The 20,030-nt window shown below is 40.4% G+C and overlaps 1 long non-coding RNA gene across 2 annotated transcripts in view; it reads right to left on the bottom strand.

The window, feature by feature from the left end:
• Nucleotides 1-15,894, bottom strand: part of LOC134440535 (uncharacterized) — an 82,548-nt gene extending 66,654 nt beyond the window's left edge. The window contains exons 1-4 of one of the 2 annotated variants that reach the window (XR_010032980.1): nucleotides 15,500-15,894; nucleotides 14,945-15,018; nucleotides 9,246-9,350; nucleotides 8,604-8,755 (exon numbers count right to left, since the gene is read on the bottom strand). This is a non-coding gene — a long non-coding RNA (uncharacterized LOC134440535). Of the gene's footprint in view, nucleotides 1-8,201; nucleotides 8,756-9,245; nucleotides 9,351-14,944; nucleotides 15,019-15,499 lie in introns of those variants that run through there. The other variant, XR_010032979.1, reaches the window with a different exon arrangement.
• Between the last annotated feature and the right edge of the window lie 4,136 nt (nucleotides 15,895-20,030).

Here is a 20,030-nt window from a genome sequence, read left to right as displayed (position 1 = left end):
CGGGATAGGAAACGAGTGGGAGAGAAAGACGGGGGAGGATCGGGAAATGACCCGAGTCGGGAATTGAACCCGGGCCGGGTCGCCCACATAGCTGTCCACTGTCCAGCCAACTAACCGGGCAAATACACAGGCCACGACAAGAGCGAGGCGAGCGACGAAGTAATTGACTTTGTATTGAGTCGCGCGACAAAAACGATTCTGGAGACTAGAGACGATTCGCACGACAGTTTGTAGTTGAACTCCAGACTATGTTATGCTAATGAGCTATGACGCGGTTCAGCGATAGGCCGCGACAGCCAATGACTGTATAGAGGTCAGTGACCACAGCCAATGGGAATGTTTGAATGCTTGCGTTCTGCTGGTAACGGACATACTCTAGTCGCTTCAATCGCTCGTATCGCTTCTGTGCAGCAGCAGCTCTGTCGCCTCAACCATGTCGCGGCCTGTGTATTTGCCCGGTAAGCCACAGCTGGGGCCCAGAGTGTCTTTTCTACTTGGATTTGATGACAACCCTGTGTACTACTGTAATTGTTGATTATTCTCTTAGGACAGGGGTTCTCAAATTTTACAATGACAAGGCCCCCCATATACAGATTGATTCCAGCCAAGGCCCCCTTGGGTTGACTTGGGGTTTTTCTGTGCACCCCCTTTCACAACCATGGTCAACGTCTGTGAGTCAGTGCCCCACTGGGATACATACAGTAATAACAATAATACTCAGTGGTGTTCAGAGATGCCATAGATTATTATAATACAGTTCTTAACTAATTCAATTATTAGTTATTTTGTTTTGCTATACTTTTCCTTACAACTTGCTATTGCCCCCCTAGCACCCCTCCACGGCCCCCAAGGGGTTCCCGTACCCCACCTTGAAAACCACTTTCTTAGGACACCTTGTCAAATGTCACAAGTCGTACAGAACACAATGCCTCTAGTGTAGGTTGGTATGGGTGCACTTTACTTCATTTAGGACACATTGTCTAATGTTAGAAGTGGTACAGGATAGCACATGCTGTCACTAGGTTGCTATGGGTGATGTGACATTAAAAGGACCAATGTCTTGATTGAAAAATGTTTGGTGGAAAAAATAACATTCTGAATCACTATCACTCCAAAGGAAAAAAAAAAGAATCATTACGCCTGTTTTTTTTTTTTTTATCAACAACTAGCATTGGCATTGGTGGTTGTCTCACTGTTTCCATCATGAAACTGCTCTCCCCAATGTGCGCTGGTGGTTTCTTTCATGGAAGAATGTGTATATTGACGCAGTGTGGTCCCCTAATTTGCTGTCTATTCTCGTTCCAAGGGAAAGGTAATTGCAGTTTGTGTTTTTCCTGTTTCTCTACGTAAACACCATTATACATTGAGCGCAACTTTGCTTGTAGCTCTGGAGTCAGTGTTACCACAATTAAGGGCAAGGTGTGGCTCTATTTGCCTCACATGTTTCAACACATGACCCTCAAATGAGGCTGGTGGCGAAAATAATTACAGCTTCATTTGCTGCTGGCAATCCATCCCCATGGTTGTGCTCTTGCTTTACAGTCACGGTAGAGACTACACACACACACACACACACACTGTAGTTTCTTTCTCATCAGCAATGGGCTGTGCTGTGGGCCTCTCTCCACTCGGTTTCATCTCTCTTATGTGTTACGACTCGATTTAACGGGTCTTTTCTCACAAGGCTGACGCCATTGAACACATACTAGCCTTCTCTCTCGCACAGACTCTGTGTACTGGAACAGTAACTGTGAAACCAAACCACGAGTTGTTAATTACACTGATTTGTTTTGTAGATTTTAATGAAGACACTTAGGGGGAGACAAAATGTCACAGTGAGTGTGAGCACTTAAAATGACATTTCTCTTCTTGCTGACGCTTTGTATTCCTTTGTAATCAAGGAAGCGACACAGTGAGGTTCTCTGAACATTTCTGACACTGTTAAAGGTGCACTGTGTAATATTTTTTGTAGTTTATTATTTCCATAATTTATGATGCCCATTCACAAATTTAACCTTTTCATTAATACTCACCACCACCATCAAATTCTCTGGACATTTCTGACTGACACTGTTAACGTTAACATCAGACACTTCTTGATTGCTATTTGTGGGTGTTTTCAAATAAAGCTAAAGTAATAATTTTACAAAAAATAACGAAAGGGAAAGGGACCTGTGAGGGATTAGGAGGATGAAAGGCGAGACTATTTTCAAAACAAATAAATAAGTAGCCCCTTAATGCATGTCGTACCTCCAGTGGCACGCTGTAATAATCATTGAAAAGTTAAGTACCATAGTACTACAATACTAAGACATAACACAGGGCTTTTAGTAATGCACTACGACTTGGTCATTGCCATTCTGGTAACAGCAAATTTATAATGCCGTGTCTTAGCTGGTTAAACACTGTAACTCAGGGGCTGAGCTAGGGGTTCGTTACAAGTCAATCTTTCAGACATTGGTACGTAATTACCATATTGGGGGGGGGCTTCTTCCATTGTAAGGGCCCACTCCCAGAGGTAACTGTCCAGATGGCCCAATCTGTAAAGTGGGCCCTCCCGCAGAGCCGGGCCCAGTGAGCCCAGGGCGATCGCCCCCTCGGCCCCGGCGCTCACTTATTTACGCTACTGCTCTAGATATTAAAATTCTGAAAACAACCTACAGTACTGTACCACAACCTTTAATCAAGGCCTCAGACCCATGATGGGAGTGTCTCCTCTCCAGTGCCCCTGCGAACCAACCGCTGTGTACAATTCATCAGAGCAATTACTCCCCAATTACACATTTGCATCGTGATTCATGCCAGTCATCGCTCTCTCTCCCTCTCTCTCTCTCTTCCGCTGCATTATGGGATTGATCAAAGGTCTGTTCCACAGGGCTGGGCTGGGCAACAGCAAACACTCAGTGTTGTACACTCCTTCACACACGATGGATTACTCAGTATGATGCTGCTACACTGTTATAGCAGAGAGCGCAGGAGAGGGAGACCAAAGACAACCTGGAGAAGAACCATTGAAAGTGAAATGAAAGAGAGATCCTTTAACTGGAGCACCATTGAGAAAAGCCAACAACAGGGATGAGTGGAGATCCTTTGTCCTTGCCACTAGGCACAACAAGGACTAACTCTAACTCTAACTCTAACTCTAACTAACTCTACATTGGTACAGCAACTGCAAACTTTGCATAGATGTTTAGCTACACACAATACATACACTTTATGAATTAAAATAGTCAAAGTAAAGTTAAGTGGTGCAAGTAGGTGAGGTATTTGATAAGTAGGCCTAGGCTTATGCCACATTTCCTTTCGACAATAGGAAGGAATAAATTGTCATGCCAATATCATACTGACCATTACGACCAACGGAATCAGGAACATTTAATCTGAAATGAATTGTATGGCTCTCAAAATTGGTGAGCAATTAATACTCATGGACCAGAGTTGTATAAAAAATGTATTTTTTACAGTGTATCTATCTCATTAGGTACAGTGGAACAACTAGTGTAAACCATATAAGATCATGCACTAGTGATGTAGTGATGATTGGTAAGAAAGACTACACTGACAAGTACAACATTTTGAATGTGGCTCTAGAAAGGTCGTTGCAGGTATCCCACTTCCCATTTTTGCCACCAGAGGGCCCAGGTACGGTGCTCCTTCAGCCCTCTGAGAGACCAAGGGGTTTAGTGCCTCCTACACGTGAAAATAAACACAAAACAACTTGGACAACAACTTAGGCACAGTCCATTTCCCTCTCTCACACACACAAGAGACGTACATGCCAATTTTATAACTATTTCAAGACGAAAAAACTCCGACCTTGGACCTCGAAACCACTTGGTTTGAAAGTGCTGTCGTATACAAAGGCCTCCCGGTGTAAACAATGCACACAGCCACATAGGAGTAAATTTGGCTGTGTGTCTGCGAGGCAAAAACGGCAATCCTTCACCAGGCTCCATACAGCCAGTTTCAGGCCACAGCTCTGATTAAAAAGGCCGGTTTAGTCGCTAATCATTTTCTCCTTCAAATCTGTTTACTGGGAACAAAGACCTGGAGGAAAACGCTGTTTATTTCTTCTTCTCAAACATGTAATGCTATAGATTACAACATTAAAAACAAACAAACAAATAAAAAAACAAGTTACCTCTGCTATATACTCGAGTAAAAATGACTTATTCTCAAGATTCGATAGATTATAAAACAAAAACACTTTAACTCTGTTACAAACTGTACTCCCTGTAAAAAAAAAAAAAATGTAAAGGTACACTGTGCAGGAAATGGTCAAAAAAGGTACTGCAACTATGCTGCTCATTGAAACTGGGTTGCCTATTGCCAAATTTGATCTTTTCATGAAAGTGTACTAATAAATTAATATTTTCTAGTAAGGCCCAAGTACAGTCATTTTTGCAGCTACAAATGTCTATTTCTGGAAATTAAAAATGGCTGACCATGGAGAAGATCCCCCTTTTCATGTAGGGCCTATGAAAAGTGTGATTTTTCCAGTCATAATGAATACTTAGAATCTGATGGTGGTGGTAAGTATTCATGAAAAAAGTAACATTAGTGAATGGGTAGCATGAATTCTGGAAATAAACTGCTAAAAATCTCACACAGTGCACCTTTAAATCAGGATCATTTCAGGAGAGCTTATGTGAAGACGTCTCATGGGACGCTCCCACTTGGAAAGGAGAAAGAGGTACAGTAGAGGCTAATCACAGTCAACTGCGGCTTAACATGCCTTGAGAATCTGCACTTAAAAAGTAATTGCAGCTCCACCGCATAATTAAATGTGTTTTGAAGACGTTATTGTTTAATGATAGTTCATATGAAACGAATGCACTGATGTACACGAAAAAAGGCCTCAGTCAATCTACATGGGTAAAAAGTAAGTAAAAGGAATGAAAGTATTGTACAGTCAAAAAAATGATAATAGGAGATCTTGATTGAATGGCCTTGATGTATACAGTCCAGCTTGAAGATATAAATTAAAAGAGCAAGGGCACTCAACTAAACAGACAGATCCCCTCACACAGTGCTACAACAAGTGACACAACTGCTTTTACAACTGCTGTAAAACTGTGTATCTTTTTTTCTTCATTAATTGCAAGTTTTATGAAGCTGGAACGAAAACTTATTCTATTATTGCATCTCAGAGGTTGATGTGTGACATGCACACCTCATGCACTGATGATGACTTAAATGACAAGTTCAGTCAATTTCAATATGCTGTTGTATTGCTCACGCTACCCGTGACTTGTCAGTCAGTACCCGGTGATGCCACATTTTTCGGCTAAGCCCTTTCCGAGATATGAGCTATTCTAATGGGGGCAGTGTTTGTTTGCATTTTCTTTTAATTAACATAGGCCTACTCAAAATATTTTCCCAAAAGGTACCGCTGTTTGCTAGGTGTCTGCTGATGTTGTATAACCTTTTGGATGTTTTTGGGAATAAATAAAATTGTTTTTTTGAAATGTAAACAAAGCGCTGCCCCCATTACAATGACCAAGATCTCGGAACAGGCTGAAGAAAAAAGACAAAAAAAATAAGATACTGGCAGGTCCAGGGCAGTGTGAGCATTACAACAGCATGTTGAAATTGAGTGAACTGGTCCTTTAAGGGCCGAAACATCATTTTAGGTATACCTGTTATTGAGTCCGTTTACATTGTCGCAATAAGCGGATTCATGGAATAAAACAGGTCATTGGAGTAAACGGTTTATTGTCGTTAAACATTCAGTCTGTCAGTTGCATGTGTTCCACTCAAGAAGTGTGTGACACTAACCAGGAATTCAAAGCTTGTGATTGGCTAGTAACTATTCGAGATTGTCAATAACCCAATATGAACTTGTTTAAGGTGTTTACATATCTTGAGAAATCAGTTTATTAGCCAAAAACGTACCTGTGCGAATTTAATTTCTCATAAACCACTTAATGCCATGAACCGATTATTATAAACTGTTTATTCTGTTTATATGAACACTTGAATAAGCTGATTACTCCAAAAACATGATCATAAACGGTTTACTAATGCATACTAAATGGGCTCATTGACAACCATTCAAAAAACCCATCTGTAATGTACAGTAGAGCTAACATATCCTAAGAGATTAGCTGTAGGTAACTGGACTTCTTATTGCAGCTTTAACAATGCTTTCTTAACTGAGGAACTTCATCAATTTCTGGTTATGTAACAGAGAATCATCACATAGTTAACACATTGCATCCTGGAGCGACATATACGCTGCATTTAGGTTCTTGAGATTTGAGGGTTTTTTTTATTTAAAAAGTGGGTATGTTAGACGTGAATTAACACATTCTAATGCAAAATGAGGGCCCTAGCTTTTAAATTCAACTTATGTCATGTTTTATGTGCTTTGGCGGCTGAGATATTTAGGTTTTAATAGGCAGAGGGCACCTTTTCCCAAAAAGGGATTAGGCTAAAATATAAACCCCAGTATGCTCCAACAAAAAGGACTTCCCTATCAGCTGCACTGCATACACGTATATGACTTCTGCTACTTCTGCCTTGCACTAAAAACATGACAAGGAACTGCCTTGGGCCCCGCAATATACCATCTGCTGCTTTTGTTGCTGCCGTTGACGCCTGATTTTGATTCACTTGACTGCAGTGTACTGCACACTTTTTTTCTCGTTTAGCTGACTTAACTTAAATAATATGAACTATTACTACTACTATTACTACTACTACAGTGTTTCCCATACATTGAGGAAACTATGGCGCACCGCCATAGTTTAAATTTGGCCGCCATAGTTTATTAAAATGTAAAAAAAAAAAAAAAAAAATTAAAAAAAATTTTTTTTTTTTTTTTTTACTTTTCAACTTTTTTTTTTTTTAACGATTTCCGTTTTTTTAAAACGATTTGAAAAACGATTTCCTTCGCATTTTCCTCCTGGAGTATATACATCCTATAGACAAAAAAACATGAGTGCATGAAAGACAGAGGGATCAAAAGCCTAGTCAATTTGTTGCAGTTAACTTGGGTTTGGGAGCAATAAAAATTCAGAGAAGGGACAGTTGGGATGAGTTTACTGACTTTACTGACCATTGCTTTTTCATTGCATAGACCCCTGCATGAGGGACGAATGAAACGTGTGTTGCAAACAGCAGTGATTCCCTGTACTGCATTTTTTAAATATAAATGACAATGTACTACTATACATGTCATGGGTAAAATCGTATGTAATTTCTCAAAATATAAATGGCTGAAATGTAGGCCTACAGTTTCTCCATGTGCCAATGTCATTCTTTACTCACTGTTTCGCTTTTTTGCATCTATGCCCCGTGAATTCCCCCCCCCCCCCCCCCCCCCCCCAAAAAAAAGAACAAAGGCCCGCGTGAAATGCCCCCCCCCAAACAAAAAAACCTGGCTGCCCCCATAGTTTCCTAAATTTCTGTGGGAAACACTGTACTACTATCACAATGTTACACTTGATACACTTCAAATAGGTTATATAACAAAATACCTGACTACTACTGGTATATTGTCCTAACGTACCGTCTTGCGCACCCACTATTGTCTGTCCTGTCTCTGCCTATGCATGGGATGGCAAGAAACGTAATTTTAATGCCTTTGTATGTTCAGTGCATGTAAAGAAATTGGACAATAACACTAACTTTGACTTCAAAGTATGCATGGCGTCATGTTTTCCATAACTGGGAGGTATTACAAAACATCAACTATTACAAACAATAAAAACACTTAAATCGTTTGCAATGACTGCTTTGCATTTAGTTGTTTATATATCAACAACAAAGTTTATAACTTTTTATATTAACAACAAAGTTTATAACTTTATATATTAACAACAAACTTTAGTGCACATGCAACCCAAATTAAAATAATAAATACATAGATGAATATAGATGCCTATATTTTAACTTGTATATGTGCTAAAAACATTGGACATCTGGAAATACTACATAATATAGTAGACATTGTAATAGGCGACAACTAATATCACTTAGTCAAATGCTGCATATTCTTTTTACAACAGTACTTGTTTGTGAGTCCATTTGTGGAGTGTCCAACATACCTCCCACTATACCATACAGTACAACTGCACAACATGGACATGCTGTAGGCCCGGTAAATGGGCCATGAAGTAACACATTTGGTGACTCTGACCAAGGGCTTTGAGAGTCTTTGCATTTCAAAAATATAATTGGACCGTTTTCTTATCATGGTAAGACATTGTCAGTCGTGCACGCTTTTGCGTGTGGGTTTAGATACCTTGCAGAATCTGAGACTGCCTTCCGCATGTCACACCCATAGAAATCAAGAGGAACCTTGGGCTTACAATAGTGTTCCTAAACGGGGGCTTTGGGGAGCCCTAGGGGGGCATGGAGAAGGATACAGTTGAGAGGGGGCGGTGCTTAGTTATCATTGAGGGCATTAGTCCATTTAATATCTTAACACTAAGGGGGGTGTTGGCAGGATTATGATGAGGTCAAGGGGGTGTCGAGAGGTTTAGGATGAGGTCCAGGGGGCGGTTGTTCGAAAAAGGTTGAGAACCACTGGCTTAGAACAACACTAAAAGCAAAAAATCAACACTAACACCAACTCTGTCAGCACCACACTCACAAACCTGTAGAGAGCAGAGTATCACACAAGCCGAGAAAAACCTTTGTAGAGGACTCCCTCTGCTGGTTAAAACTGTGTACAACCAGTTGCCCTTGATGGGAAATGAGTTTGACCCCGTTTTGATGCTGTCTGTTCCTCATATCTCCTCAATCACGCCTGTGAATAGTTAAAAAAATGCATTCAATTACTTCCTAATCAACCAATTTCTATTCAAGATCGGTCAAACTTTAGCACGGCTCAGCAGTTGATTACGCCTGCACCAAGCACTGTACTTGCAGACTAAAGTAGGCCTAGATGATTGAAAATGGAAATTAAAAATACCAACAGGAAGTTAAAACTGCAGTATTGCCAGATTGGGCAGTTTCCTGCGGACGGGATTTAGTGCTTCTAGCCGGGTTTTGAGCATTATTGTGGCTGGAAATCATCAGCCTCATCTGTGCCATCTTAGCTACCCAAAGGTGTAGGTTTGACTTAGAAAGTGGTGGGTACATTACAATGGCAAATTGTCTGGATATGTTATGTTTTGCATTATATTTTTGAAAAAGAGGTGAGGACAAGCTATGCTCAATCTCATCTCAACAGTGGTCTCAAAAGTGGTATGGACATGTCCCCACCATCCCCACTTAAAATTATACCATGCAGCTACCTCTGATTGCCTTTGCTGGGTAAGGGTCACCAATCTCCTCCTGATGAGCCTGTTCTCTTGCAGCATCTTTGCAATGGTCCTCAGGACACTCTGCTTTGCCAATGACTGTCAAAAATACAACAAAGAAATATCTGATATGAGTGCTGCCAATGCCATGTGTGGACACATAAGGTAGGGCTGCACAATTAATCGAAAAATAATCAAAATCGTGATAACATAGTGAAATCGAACTCATGATTCTAATCGTGATTTAATTGTGGCAATAGTGACGTACTTTTGAGAGCGTCCTTGAAGCCAGAACATACTGACAGGCTGGTGTTTCTGGCCTGAAATCTGTCCACTTAAGTTTCATGCTATTGCCTTTACATAATTATTACAATTCATTTTATTTTGTTAATCCCGTATGTAATTCATTCTTGGTTATATTTCATCTTGTTATAATTTTCAAAAAAATCTGCAAAAATCAATAATCGTGATTAATAATCGTGATTATGATTTTGACCAAAATAATCGTGATTATGATTTTTTCCATAATCGTGCAGCCCTAACATAAGGCAGATTTCAGGCGGAACAAAGAAAAGATGTGGGAGGCGCCTTATCACATAGGCTAGACTACTGTAATGCTCTCTTCTCTGGCCTGCAAAAAAAGTTAATTGACAAATTGCAACTCATTCAGAATTCCAGAAGGAGAGAGCACATCGCTCCTGTCTTGGCAGACCTGCACTGGTTGCCTGTCTCATACAGAATTGACTTAAATATCAATGCATTAAATGGACTTGCCCCCAGTTACATCTCTGACATGCTCTCTTTTTATGGCCCTGCTCGACCTCTCAGGTCCACTGACGCCAAGCTGCTAAGGACCCCCCCGCAAAAGAAGATTGGCGACGCCGTGTTCGTGTGCTATGCGCCCAAGAGATGGAATGCCCTCCCCATCGAGATCCAATCAGCCAGCTCCATCGACTCCTTCAAGAAGCAGCTGAAGACCCACCTTTTCACCCTTGCCTACTCCTAGCTGCCAATGCGTCACAGCGTCCTTACTCTTCACAACCAGCCCTGGCAGGGGGCTCCCCTAGGTGGCCGCTGGTCTCTGTCTGAGGTTTCTTCCTGACTATTAGGTTTTTTTCTCAGACCTCATTGGAGTAGCAGTCGGCTGCAGGCTGAAGCTGGTTGGACGTCCCCAGGGACATTCCAAACGGCGGACGTCCCCAGGGACGTTCCAAACGGCGGCCATATTGATAAGGTCTAGCTCCCGCCAAGTTACAGGGTTAGACAAGCCATATCGATAGGTCACCACGAGCATTCAGCCAGCAAGAAGCAAGTAGCCGAACGGACAACGAACCTCGCAGACGAAATCGCAGAAAGTACTATGACAGTAAGTGAGAAATACATATACGTCCATATGCTAACATGATATTTGTCATCAATGATGTTTTTATATTTTCGAACATTGTTTTTTGTGTATTGCTCGATATTGTTCGGCTGTCTCCTTGCGTTCGTTTGTTTGCTGGTGGCATGTACTTGAATGTAGCCAGACAGTTAGTAACAAACCACGGTTATCCCAGCTTTAGAAGTATATTGGCAAATGAAAATAAACACGTTAATTAACAGTTCCATCATGAACTAGCTAAGTGTATTAAAAAGCTTTTTCAACCAAGAATGAGAGTGCCTTAGATTTGTTTCATTAATGTATTAGGCCTACACCAATAAGCGCATACGACTTCATTGCGAGCGTCGATGTTGCGCAACGGACGTCAGCGAGAACTTGTTGTCACGATGTGGGTGTTATTAAATACAGCGCATTTAAAGTCGGCCACAAATATGAACCGAGACGATGAGCTCGCAGCACCGGTTTGGCTCTACCTAACACACCACTGTGATGAGTGGGGGGACAGGCAGTGAGGAGGAGCTGAAGTGGGGACCTCGCAACTGTGTTAGAGGTGTAGACAAGACCCATATACACACGTGAGTGGATTGTTGAACCAACCAGTTCATTGACGCGTGACCCGAGGCAGTCCCGCCCGACGACCCGACGAGCGTTGACGGGGATAAGCAACTGCAGAGGTTGCAATAAGATCTGACTGCCCAGCCGCATTCATCCCCGCGATAGTTTTACACCATGTGACATGTCACCTTCGTCAACGCACAACGTCGACGAAATTTCGAAGTTTGACAGGAAATCTAAAACCGCAGCAGCATTTTTTCCATCCAGGGTGCATTGCAGTCTAAATGCCATGCATGCGTTACACATCTCGATCGCACTAGTGTCAACGAAAGATCCGATGAAAAAAAAAAAAAAAAAAAATGAAAAAAAAAAAAAAAAAAAAGAAAAAGTAAAAAAAAAAAAAAAAAATAAAAAAAAAAAAAAGAATTAAAAAAAAAAACAACAAAAGAAAAAGACAAAAAAAAAAAAAAGAAAAAAAAATGAAGAGAAAAAAAAAACAGAAAAAATAAAATAGAAGCAAATAGAAAAAGAAAACCAAAAAAGAGAAAAAAAAAACAAAAAAGAAAAATAAAAAAAAAAAAAAAAAAAAAAAAAAAAAAAAAAAAAAAAAAACAAAAAAGAAAAGATAAAATAAAACAAAAAGAAGAATAAAAAAAAGGAAAAAAAAAGAAAATAAAAAAAAAAAAAAAAAAATATGTAAAAAAAAAAAAGAAAAAACCCCCGGGCGTCCGGTCGTTGGTCGCATATGCACTATGTTGCCAAACGATAACACATGGCTAACTATTTGGCACATAGTTTGATGGCTATTCTTCGAGGCCGTTTCAAAGTGAAGTGTTTGCCACGTGTTAGTTGGCTATTCTTGCACGGAGTGTCTTTTTCGCGTGCTACGCGGCTTTTATGCCGACGACGACTGGCCCCTGGCTACTGCTGTGCTGCTGGGAGTGTTATGTTCTAGATGTATGTGTAAATATAGGCCTACGGGTTGGATTGGGGTTGGGGGGGGATGTCAGGTGCCATTCTGTTTTGTTAAATTGTCCCTTGTGTTTTGAAGAAAAAACTATTTATTTTTTGTGTACCAAAGCAAAACCTTTTTGTTTTCTTGAATGTTCTATTTAAAAATTCATAATAAATGACCCATGATCTTTAACAGAATCTGTGATTGATATCCTAATCGTGTTGATTTTCAATATAGCTGGTGCTATGGGGGATAAGGGGATTGCGGCCGCTCATCTCAATAACCCATTAACAATTTCTTTGTTTTCCCAGAAACGGAGACAATTTATTAATGTTTTAATTAATCGTGTTTTCATTTCTGTGGTTAACTCAACTCTGAGCAGAAGGTGTCAAAAGTAAAAGTAAAAGTACTTGGTGTGGTGTACAACACTTGCACATGGTATTACATAGCTGTTACTCCATACTCCATTGTAACAGATGGGATAGATGGACTTGTGGTAACTAAATAAACACTGAAAACCCCTACAAGGACCCACCATAACTTGATCCAAAAACCGTGCACAGTTAGCTATCGTCAACAAGTAGCACAATCTACTGTTTACCAGATAAGTTACTTGTGATGGAAGGAAACGGTTTTTTTTTTTTTTTACTTTTTCGCTTTTGACCACCTCTGACTCTGAGTCACTTAATTATAGTGCAGTAATATGTTTGTTAACCTCTTTCAGGTCAAGTCTGCACGGGAGATTTACACAAGGGCCGCAGAGAACATACCAGGTCGAGAAATGAAAGATTGTGAATAAGTCTTAGTGATTTGATCTATTTGGATAAGGCTTTGGTGATTTGGTTGCATGGCGGCCTGAAGGAGTCACAAAGCCTAAAGATAAGACAGGTTTTGCACATGGGTGAAAATATATGAAAAAGTAAAGTTTTAATCTAATGTCTTTTTTTTAGGTCAAAGAAGATGCAGAATTTCGGACATCAGAAAAACAGCTTGACGTGTTTGTCACTTCCTTTCACCTGTAAACCAAACTGGTCCATATGGTTGATGCATGGTGTCACTAACTGGATAGATTTAATTCTAAGACACATCTGAGTCTTAAACACTGGTGGGTGGCCTGCATGATTAACTTTTGTACACACATACAAGCTCAATGTGGTTTTCTATAAGCAGAGATGGTTGCTTGGGGCCCAATCAAGAAAATTGTGTGTTGCCAGTGGAGTGATTGTGCCTTGCTTGCAGTTGTGTGGGTGATCCAAGCAACGAGCAAGGCATGAGCATGAGGCCATGGGCTAGACAAAGGAAGTCAAGATGTGGGGAGCAAGTCAAAGGCCAAGGAAGAAGGAACAATGGAGAACCGTCGGGCGAAGAGGAGGTGGCAAGATTATCGAGTTACCCTATCAGGCTCAAGCTTATTCACGCAAAACCCAACCTGCTTATTTTGAGATTTCCATGTGCTAAGATGAATAAAAATCATCATTATTATACAAACAGTTTCAACTCGCTCCGTCTCAACTTCTTCCAAAATGAACAATTTAAGTCTCTTTATTAGTCAATGTCGTACATGTCTGGTCTACAAAGAAATTAATGCCTATAACATGTAGGCCTATAACTAAGTGCAAGACCTTGGGTCAACAGAAAACGTGCACAGAGCAGAACCAGCTAAAAGAAGGATTACCAATAACAAATTGTAAAACATTTACTATTGTATGCTGCCGTTGGGTATAATATCTGATTGCATGAACCCAGGCATTCAAGGTTATTGTGTAAGAACTTAATACACAAGGACGAGGAACCTTCCGTAGGCCTATAAATGTCACTTGACGTTTGCTTGGTAACTATGAACTGATTGACCCATCCCAGAATACAGACTGGAAACGCGGCCAACGTTCTAGTACACTCCGCGTATGGTAGCCTACTAGTGCAACAATCACATATCATTGATCACATATCACAACACGAGTATCCTAACGTTTTATTGCATAAACATGTCATTATTCAGCTTTTAATGCCTTGTGCAGTGTGGAACCTCGAAGTATATTAAACAATTCAAATGTGAAATCATGCCGCTAGCAAAGTTCAAATAAAAACTATTACCACACAATTTGAATATGAACATGAAAAAGAACAAAAAACAGTCTTGCATGAAGTTCATTGAACTGCTAATAAAGTTAGGAAACAAATAAATTATTTATTGTCTTCTGGGAGCTTGAGAATTCCTCAAAACATTATATTAATTCAATTTAAATTAATCTTTACAATTATATTTTTAACGGTTTACAACCTTTACGTTACGTAAGTAAGCCGAATTAACGTATATGGACTGGCGAGTTACTTGGACGTGTGACGTAATCAGCTTGTTCGATGGGACGTCCAACTCACAGATGAACGTCCCTAGGGGCGTCCAACTGGCTTCGTGCCGCAGCGAACTGTACTTGCCTCATTGAGCTTTTCCACATACAAACTATGAATCAAGTGAAAAGGGAGTTTTTCCTCACCCCTGATGCGACCAGGGGCCACATCTGAGCACCCAAATTCAGTGTGACTATCTATGACTTATGCTGGACCCAGCCATAAGTGGACCTTGCGCCTCTAAGAATCCTGGGCCCAACCTACATTGACCTTATGACTCTACAATCTCTATCTATCTTTTCGTCCTGTCTTCTTGCTGTTTCTGTCTCTCCTCTCTACTTCTCCTTTTAAATCAATCTCTAACAATGATGTTTTTCCCACTTGTTAAGCACTTTGAGTTGCATGCCTTGTATGATACAGTGCTATACAAATGCAATTATTATATGAACTTACTTTTTTATTGGGTGTCGGAGGGGGGTCTCTGTCAATGAAACTGAAAATGTCCTCTTCTGTGTTATCAGACATCCCTGCAAGTGTAGGCATCTGGTTACTTTGTCCAGTAACAACAAATACAAAGACCTTCCATGTTATTCCAAGTGTCACCAAAATGTTGCCTATATGTACCATTAGGAAATGCCGGGCTATCTGTGCATGTGATTTTAACTGCTGGAACTGGCTTTTTACTTTAAAAAAAATAATGCAGCAGTTAAATCTATGGGCCGATAGCATACATACTAGGCTGTATCATTGATACATTTCAATAGGATGGCGTTACTATGGCCCACGTTAGTTATTGTAACTTACTTTCATTGATTAAAAAAAATGAATCGAATTAAATATATAATTACTGCATTGTAAAGCTGGCTATTGAAACGGCACGAATTAATCTTACAAAGTCAGAAGATTTATTAGTTAGATTATTTCAGGACAGGCAAAACCAGAGTTTGTCACAAGATGTCAGCTACAAACTGAAACTAGCCAAGCTAAGCTAATCATTCGCCATCCTACCTTCAGAAACGAAGGAAGCAGAGGAGCTGTGAGGTGTTTCTTTTTCTCTGGATGTTTCGCTAGTTGTTTCTGGGCACAATTGTTTCTTTCTATTAACCCGTTTAGTTTTCTTTACTCCCGTTTGCGTCGCCCTTAATCCAAGAGTTGGGCTGACTTGTGCATTGGCAATGACCCCATTTTTCTTTGACGATTTTTGGCCGTCGGGCACCTCCTTGTATACGAGTTCGGTAGATTGACTGGGATTCAATGAAATGCTGTAGCCGGACCCCTGTGAACACTGCGAACCAAATCGTGGTATGTAAAGCTTCTTTTTGGTAGACATTGTAAGTTTACTCTTTCTATGCTTAAAAATCCTGAGATACAAGCACAGGCTGTAGCACAAATGACAAGTCGTGGGTGAGCTAGCGAACTGACGACGTTCTCTCCCCCGCATGCGTGCGCGTGCAGGTGACTTTTTGGCGGAACGTTCATGTTTGGTAACAATTTAGCAGCTAGAACTACACTGGCTCAGAGACGGCTTTGCACTGGCTGTAAACACTGTAACATAGAGCCATAATAGAAGGGAGAACACTGCTCCTCTAACTAATGATAGTCTAGTAGTCGTGATCCCCGGCTCCTATACTGAACCCTGAAATGTTGAGTACCCTAAAGTTTTATTGCAGAAATGTCATCAATAGGCCAAATGAATTTGATTTAATTTGTATAATTACCATAAATATATCGTTAAGGTAAGACTGCTACAAGTGAATAGGTAAAAAAAAAAAAAAAAAAAATCTTCAATCATAGATACTTTTTCAGTTGATTACTAATGTTGAGAGACAAAAAAATGTAATGCATGTTTTTTGTATTTTGAGGTTTAGATGCAAAGGGCATACATCATCAATTATGCCCTAATTTGCACACACACAAAATCAGGTCCGTTTGCATGATAAATCCAGCCTCAAAGTTATTTTTCTATGGGTAAAAGACGTATATTTTGTATATTTTGTGTTTGAGTTGGTGAAAACCTCCTGAGGAACCTGGTCAAGAACCTGACCTGGATAGATTAAGGAATTACCCTAGGGGTGGGCGATATGGCAAAAATGTTGTATCACGATTTTTTAACATGAAATCACGATTTCGATATTTTATCACGATCTTCCATCCAAAAAAATAAAAACAACAAAAAAAAACTTTCATACTTGCAATTTGTAATTTGCAGTCAATAAAATGTTAACACACTGATGATACTCTCATAAAGTGTACAATTGGAATAAAATAATGTAAAGAATAAAGTGAAGACAACAACACAAGTGAGAAAACGTCACTCTGATACTGATAATAAACATCCTCAGTGCAAGACGATCTATACGATTTCTCCACTTTGGCAGATTCGAGACGATATTTTACTCAATATCGCGATTCACGATATAATATCGTCATATCGCCCACCCCTAAATTACCCCATTAAAAATATATACATACTATATACAGTATATTATTACATACTGTATGTACAGTATGTAGGCCTATACAGCATGCCAGGCACGTGCGCTCCAATACGGCAGGGGAGGCAGTGCCTCACCAACCCTATGAGAATGATGAGATGCAGTAAATATGAATAATAGTAACAAGAATTTGTTTTCGAGCATCTGCAGCATAACTACCATTTGTGCAGTAGTTAAACAGTTTCAATAATTTTCAATCATTTTCGTGACCAAAATCGTAATATTTGCACATTTCATGTCAAATTTCTCCCAATACGCTGAATTTGGGGCAACTCCTAGTTTGCCTCAAGCCGGATTGCGCAATCCCTCGTTAACAAGCTTGTGCGCATGCGCCATTTTGCTCGTTCTGTGGTAATATTGTATTAAACGTTTTTATACACTTAATAGAAATATGTATGGTGTGCCCTCATTTTCCTGATAATTTTTTACTATTTTCTACGTGTGATTATCATTTCTTTACTCTGAATGCTTTGGCATAACGCCCATTGAAAGATATAGTGGTGAGGCCAGCAGCAGTCTGGCCGCAATCTCATTCTGGCATTGAGAGTCTTGCTGGCAGTTACGTCATAGCGAATCTGAAGTTCAGTCGGTCGTGTCATTAGTGTTGGCTAGCTTGTTCACTTTGACTGCTACCATGGAAGTGGATTTCATAACGAAACTAAGAGCTTCAAGTAACAGGAATTAACAGGACAGAATAAGGTAGGAAATCCGTTTTCCCCCTGATGTGCTCGCCGAAGCACTAAGTTTACTATTTGGTGGCAATGTTGTTATCGATGTTGTCTACTTGTCTTCCGTCTAACAAGCCCTCACTTCAAAAGGAAAGCACCTGTGCTATCCTGTCACCAAGCTAACACCACTTTCAAAAATGCACACCTTTCCTGAAATCATGGTGGGCTGCCAGGGTGGTTTAGTTACCGTATGTAGGCCTAATGTGATGTGTGTAGATTCGCTTGTGTTTGTTGGGCATCTGCGTGTGACTGGAGTGAACAGTGTACAGTGCGAGGCAGCGAGAACAGTGTCTGGCTGCGCAAGCTACTTGTAGAACCTAGTAGTAAGCTAACATTTAGCTCCACTAGACAAGCTACATCCAATAGAAATATTAAGCTAGCTCCATCTGTAAAATGTAGCGAACTACATCATTACAAGCTACTTCAACTAGAAATTCAAAAGCACAGCATATTTGTATTATTTGGGCTGCAAAACTGACATCTGATATGTCTGTTGGATATGATAGACCCATATGATATTTTTGGCCGTGGTACCTATGGTCAATCAGCTGGCTTCTTTGCTCTCCTGTCTCCCCCCGGTGTGTGCGCATTTTGCCTCGTCATTAGTTTTGCGAGTTTGATTGCGAGTTTTGATACTGGTCTGATGGAGGTAGAGTGACATAGCGCATGAAAATGTCAATAGAAACAAAGTTGTGGACATTTGTGTGTATGATTTGATTGCTCGAGACATTTTTGGGAGATAATAGTCCATGGTCTGGCAACTAGCCGTCTTCCTCCCCTGCCTTCAGTGTGTGTGTGTGTGTGCGCGTGTGTGTGCCTGTCGCGTTTGAGAGTTCCATTGGCGCACGGCAAGAGCATATGGCAAGCCGTTTTAACATATAATAGCCAGAATGGATATGTGTTGCAGTTGCGCATGGAAATGTTCCGTTTCTCCGATGAAGTTTTTTTTTAAAACATTTTTTTAGCTTCCCCAACAGTCTTGCTGTAGCGCCGCCTATGTTTAGGCCTACCTTATGTTAAGAAAGCTATGACATATGAAACTTATCGGTAGGCCTATTTGGCAAATATTTACTAATAATGTAGCTGTATATTTGAAAATCTGATATTGGAAAAGTCAGTGCCTCACCAGCCATAAACTTCAGCGCACGTTACTGCAGCATGCACATAGGCATGAGGCAGTAGAATAACTATATACAGCATGCTTGTGTGCATAAACACAAAATAACTATACAAGAGAAATTTACTGGTTTGAGGAAGGGCTTTAAGGCCTAAAATATCACCTGTGGTAATTTATGGTACGGAACATTTAGGTGCACAATCTAATGGTAGCAGACTTTCACTATCCAAGATGCAGAATAACTACACTATATTACCAAAAGTATTCGCTCACCCATCCAAATTACCAGAATATGGTGTCCTTGTCCTAATCACTTACAGTAATGCACTTTGTGTGTGTGTGTGTGTGTGTGTGTGTGTGTGTGTGTGTGTGTGTGTGTGGATGTGAGAGAGAGAGAGAGAGAGAAGAGAGACAGCGTGTGTGTATGTGTGTTTGTGTGTGTGTGTGTGTGTGTGTGTGTGTGTGTGTGTGTGTGTGTGTGTGTGTGTGTGTGTGTGTGTGTGTGTGTGTGTGTGTGTGTAGTGCACGGATGCATAAAGGTTGAGGGGCGGGGCAGTGTCGTGATCCGGATCACCACCAAAATGTTATCATTGTTCCTTTTGTCACTTCCAACAACTCCACTTTTTCAATTATCCTGCTGACAGGCAGACAGACAAACGGACAAACCAATGCAACTGAGAACATTACCACATTGGCGGAGGTAACCAGTTCCACGTAACGCAGACGTGGGCAAACTCAGGCCCGGGGGGCACATGCGGCCCACTGAGCCATTTCATGTGGCCCCCAGAGCCCCAGAGTATTGTGAATTTAAGATTCATCTAAGTACATTTATTTACAGTACAATGTACAGAAATATCATTGCTGCAAGTTATGTCAACGTACATCATGTTTTATTATTGACACTACATCATATTGGCCTGTATGATTTGGCTTATCCACCGACTGGACTGATCAGGGCTGCGTTTCCCAAAAACCCTTAAGTAGTACTTAAGTATGAGGGGCCACCTAGGCAATATACCACATCACTAAAAGTTTATGCATACAATCACTTTATAGGCCTATGTATATTTTTTTCTTGCACATGCAAATAAAATGGTTGCGCCAAGAGCATTCATAAGGTCAAATAGTGTACGTATAGACTTTTAGTGATGATGTGAGACCTATTACTGATATATTGCCTAGGCGGCCCCTCACACTTA

Source organism: Engraulis encrasicolus, chromosome 23 (assembly GCF_034702125.1).
Source record: "Engraulis encrasicolus isolate BLACKSEA-1 chromosome 23, IST_EnEncr_1.0, whole genome shotgun sequence".
In the NCBI taxonomy this organism is placed as follows: Eukaryota; Metazoa; Chordata; class Actinopteri; order Clupeiformes; family Engraulidae; genus Engraulis; species Engraulis encrasicolus.
The sequence above is the reverse complement of the archived record's forward strand: the minus strand, read 5'-3'. Positions and strand labels throughout refer to the sequence as shown.